Below are 5,765 nucleotides of genomic sequence, written 5' to 3' on the forward strand. Positions count from 1 at the left end.
AATACTTTTTCATAATTTATCTCACTATTACTCACATCCATTAACCATCAAAACCACCAAATAATCATAAAAACTACTCCCTCCGTCCCATTTTATATGATGTAGTTTGACTCGGTATGGAGTTTAAGAAAGAAAGGAAGACTTTTAAAACTTGTGGTCCAAAATAAATGATAAAAATTTGTGTGGCTGTAAATCATTTCATTAAGGGTAAATAGACATTTTATAGTTAAATTGTTACTAAATATAGAAATGTGTCATTCTTTTTGGCACTGACTAAAAAGGAAAGTAAGTCACATAAATTGGGACAGAGGGAGTATTATTTATGTAGTAAAAAAATAAATTAAAGTCATTAATTTTTTCGCTGAGGCAAAATTTATCAACCTTCAGATCTTATTTTTAGTCTTTATATATTAACATCCGATGAAGAAATTTAACCTACACATAATAAGAATTTCACGAAGTTGAGCAGCAACAATCAATTGATTCTATTCAATCTCGATATTTCAGTGATTTTTTTAAGTGTAGAAGGCGTAAATTCTCCACTATTTAAAAAATAAATAAAAGGGTGTATTCATCTTCAATTCTAAGACAATTAGCAAGAACTTCAAGCTTGAAATTGGAATTACAATTGAAGAATTTGAGTGGGAGAGGTGAAAATGGAGGTTTAAATAGCTAATAAAGTAGTTGTTGTGGTGTTGCTGATGAATATTGATACTTAATTTGTGGGTTATAGAAGGTGGGAGTGGGGAGTGATTAGAGAGGAATGGGGTGGAGAGAGACAAAGGTTTTGGGGGAGTTACAGTTAGGACAAGTGAAGAGGAAGAAGATGATGAAGAAGAGAAATATACTTACGTTTTTTCTTTAATTTTTTTTATATATATGTGATATTTGACAACTGGCAACGCGTGGTGCACACTACATGAAAAGAATGTGGTTATCTAGTTTTAGGGTTGTTTATATTTCGCTTTAAAATAGTTTAAGGGGTAATATGACCCTCGTAAAGTATAAGTGTGTAGTTGAGAATTCGACTATAGATTAGGGGGTTATTTGGCCATTTTCTCAAGAAATCTATTGTAGCAATTTAAAAAGTTAAAGGATGTTATTCAAAATCTGTTATATATATATATATATATATATATATATATAAGAGAACTCTAGGCCCGCCCTCGTGGCACCACCACAAACCAGAATTTCTTTTAATTTATTTATTTTCAAAAGTAGCCTTCTCCTTTCTTGAAAAGTTGTGATTTTTTTGAAAAGTTGTGACTTTTATGAAGAGTTGTGACTTTTATGAAAGGTTGTGACGTTTATGAAAGGTTGTGATCTTTTCGAAGGATTGTAACTTTTCCAAAGAGTTGTGATCTTTCCGATAAAGCATAATAAACATTTCTTTCACACTACCCTTTGTTGTCTATAAATAGAGGGATTTCTTCTCATTTTAAAACAACGAAAATTCTGAACTTCTTCTTCTTCTTCTGCACAATTAAATATTTGTGTACTTTGCTCCTTTTGAGTGGCTTACTGACACCATTATTTTTTTTATCAATACGTTAGTGAATAAAACCGTTTCATCCTGAGAGGATCTAATTATTTAAACCTCGTGTATTAGAGGGCAATAATTTTTTTAAAGGGACACTGTGTATTTAGTGGACTCAATTTTTCCCTTTCTATTTCATTCTATTTTTACATATCTTGGTATGTTTTTTTTACAGTCATTAATTTATGCTTATGATATTAATTGTTGTTTTTGAGTACATGTTTTAACTCTGTTGTTTATGTTTCTGCAAAGTTATTGTCTCCGGTTATATTGAACATATACACATATAGTAGGTATATTAATTGTGCAGAAAATAATTATTGTACTCAGTTCCAAAAATTCATGTTTTGATGTTCCATATAAAATTCGATAACTGTTCTGCCGTAATTTAACTATTTCTAGAAAAATCACTTTTTAAAATGTTCTAAGTATAAAACAATTTGAGAAAAATACTTAGAAAAGAGTCGACACTTAATTTTTAAAGAAATTAAGAAAACTTATAATTTTCAAAGATTTAAACAGAAAAAATCATTTGAAAATACCAAAGAGGGTTCGGGGTTCAATTTACATTTCGAGAAGGGTTTAAGCATTCGAAGTGCCCACTAACATGCAGTTGACATGCGACTTGACTAAAACAATTTTTTTTGACTAATTCTTTGGGAAAATGATTTAACATAAAAATAATAATTTATAATATTTGATTAACTTTAAGAAAATAATTAAATAAATGACACATTTCTATTTTTATTTTTTATTTTTTTTATTTATTTATTTTTTTTAGAGAAAGAGACCCAAAAATGAAACATTTGAATTAAATTACAAGTGATTAGAATATTAATAAAACTAGATTAATTAGGACTTACTTGACTCATTTTTTTTTAAATAAATAAATAATGATTTAAAAACCAAATTGGTTAGTTTAAGCATGAACATCATTTTAAATTAATTGAAGAATAAAAACAAAGTTTTGACTAACTTTTTGAAAAAAAAGTGACACAGTAAAAGAAAGTCTTTAAAGTTTATTGAAGAAAAACACTTAATTTAAAATACTTTTAGAATGAGCAAAAATGTGTGAAGAAGCGTTGAATAATACATTTTTCAAGAACAAACGATTTAACTTAATTTAGGACGTAAAATTTGACCAATATTTAATTAATAAAATAAATGACCTTAACACAAAAAAAAGTATTCAAAGCAAACCAACACAAAGAAAGTAACTCGTCTTTTGGGGAATCTAATTAAGTTAATTAAAAATTATAAAGTTAGTTAGAGTTAAACAACAAAACAATAAATAATCACAATTAAATAATTAAAGAGTAAAGGAGGAAATTGAATTTGGGCCTCCTTTTGGGCCAATTTCGCTGGAATTTTTGGGGTTTAATTCTAAACCCGTTTTTGTATACACCTAGTGTATATGAGCGTATATATCAGCTCTTTTCATGTATCTCTTGCTTCCGAACACCTGTATTTCGACTCAACCCTCTGTTTTTGCATTTTGGGCCTGCATATCAGCGTATACCGCTGCATACAACATGTATACAGCCCCATTTTTACTTTTCGGGACCTGTAATTTGACTTTCCAGCAACTTGACAAGATGTGGCCGACTCAATAAAAGAATCTTTGGGGCCCTTTATGGCCCTCTCGAAGTGACGAAGGGAAGAAAGATGAAGCCAAGAGGGCTCGGATGGTATATACATGCGGAAAAAAAAAAATGATGGTAAAGATTAGTACCCAATAATAGCATCTCACAGTCGTAGCATTAAATGACAATGAAGGTTAATCAATTACAAAATAAGAAATGCCTAGCTAGTATCACTTAATAACCTTCAAGCTAAAACACGTTAATTAAGTTGGACAATATAGTAAAACAAGTAGCAGTGACTATGTATGCAAGATCAAGCTATAATGCCAAAAATAATTATAGGATGAATCTAATAACTCCATTATGATGCACGCTAACAGATAACGAAAAAGTCGTTAATTCAATAATATCGAACAAATATAAATAGAAGAAATGATATCATGTCAAGACAAATAGATTTTCATGCTTAAATTATCAATCATGTAACATTGACGACAAACAGTTTTAAATAAAAATAAAGTATCTATATAGAGTAGGTAATTTGTCTCCCTTGCTAGAATAAAATATGACTAAAGCCATTAAAGAGCTCTTAATTTTAAGTCAATGGGTAGACTCATTTATCCATGGTTTCTAAGATGACAAAAGAAAATGAGCCACCGAAAGTTCTCCTGGGAGGTCAAAGGATCAACATATAATACATTGAAAGATCAATACCCAAAAGAAATATGCTTCAAATAATTTTAAGAATGAAACTCTAGCAAACTAGCATTTGGAAGAAGAAAATAAGAAATTCAATTCTACATCAACTACCAATGGCAATTCACTTATACAAAGATTATTGAGTAAAAAGGCAGAGATTTGGGCAAGGTTCACTCCAGACAATGGAGTAACGAAACTCGAACAATAATGGAGAAAGGAGGAAGAGGGCAGCTGAACATTACTATGTCGAAATAACTTGGATATACGCACTTAAATTAATCTTAGTATGCTTAAAGGGTGTAGATAGTAAGGACGTATAAGTGAAAAATAATTAGCATAGTAGAACACTTTTACATAGAAGATTTAACACAAGGAACTATGCTCCAGCAACTTTGAAACAACCTGTTTATTGATTCATTTTATTTTTTCCGGTTTTAGTTAGTAAGAAACTTGAAATACATTAACTCGCAAATGCAAAACAGCAACAAATCTTTCTTAGAATGCAGATTCTATAAATACAATGACTAATATCGATCTCTAAAGGACGGAAAGTAGACAACTCAATTCATGCCATTTATATTAACGGAAGTAATAAATAAGTGAAGGATATCATACATCAAAGTAAAGATGAAACCATATATGGAAGATGATCTCGAACTAAACAAAAAAATATATAAAAAAAAATAACGGAATTGCTACTCACTGCTAATAAGACAAGGTAACACTAACAAGAAGATTTTAACAAGGCAAAAATGAATTAGGGACTAAAAGGAATTCCTAGATTTCGAGCAAGTCAAACCAAACAACAATATTCAAAATAGGCAAGCTTTGTCACTAGTTTGCAATCGAAATAAGTAAAAAAAAAAACGATTTGGAAATTTTAACATTCAAATGCTTCACACAGTTGAGGATCCAACATATCAACACATCAAGAAATAAAAGACATGAACCGAAATAAGTCTTACCTTTCGAATTGCAGCGAAATTAGGACAACAACGAGCTTGAAAGGGCGATTCTTTTACCACAAACTTTGAATACGAACGACAAGCTAAGAAAATCCGAGAGTCATTCTTTTGTAAGATATTTTTCGTATATGACCACAAAATCCAATCTTTTTTCCTCCCCTTAAAATCACTAAGGGAGAGAACTATTTATAGGGAAAGATGGACGATTTAGGGGGTAAAAATCCGCTTGAATTTTGAATCTGCCCATTTCTTTTCGAGGCAACAGTGAAGGGATTCAGCAAATCCCAAAAAATAGGGGGAAAATAGACGTGAGGGTGGTTGGACGCTGCAGGCGAGGGTTATGGGTTTGCAGAGTAGTTGGACAAGATTTTCGTGTTTGTAGCTCAAATTTGGCTGTTGTCCGCGATTTCTGGGTTTGGAGCGTCTTGACTTTTGGTTCTTGCGTTGAGGAAGAAGGAGAAAAGGGTCGGGTCGAATTGGCTGCTGGATTATTTGGTGTTTGCTGGAATTGAAATGAAATTCTTTTGGTATTGTGTTGGTGGGTTGGGTTCTTTAAGTATTGGACTGCATGGAGTTTATTGTTGGGCTGTTGGGAATGTTGTGGGTGATGGGCATTATAATGTGGGTTGGGTTTTGCTGGAAAATTGTAGAGCAACTTACAAAAATGACTATATAGGGTTATTGAAGTTCAATAGCTATAAGTATGTTATTTATAAAAAATAACTACAATTTATATCTTTTTCTAGCTGTATTTCTTTATATGTTTTTATTTTTCTATTTATACACTAATACAGTTTTAATTACAATGAACTAAATAAGGAACATGTATTAATTGTGTAGCATATGAATACATTGAATTCAAATTGGTATATTTATTTATAAGACTTAAAGTATTAATATATCAAGAATACAAGTATTTATAAAAACGTAATGTATTAATATATCAAACAAGGTAAAGTATGACAATTAACATATGAACAC

This window comes from Solanum tuberosum, unplaced genomic scaffold (assembly GCF_000226075.1).
Source record: "Solanum tuberosum cultivar DM 1-3 516 R44 unplaced genomic scaffold, SolTub_3.0 scf00514, whole genome shotgun sequence".
In the NCBI taxonomy this organism is placed as follows: domain Eukaryota; kingdom Viridiplantae; phylum Streptophyta; class Magnoliopsida; order Solanales; family Solanaceae; genus Solanum; species Solanum tuberosum.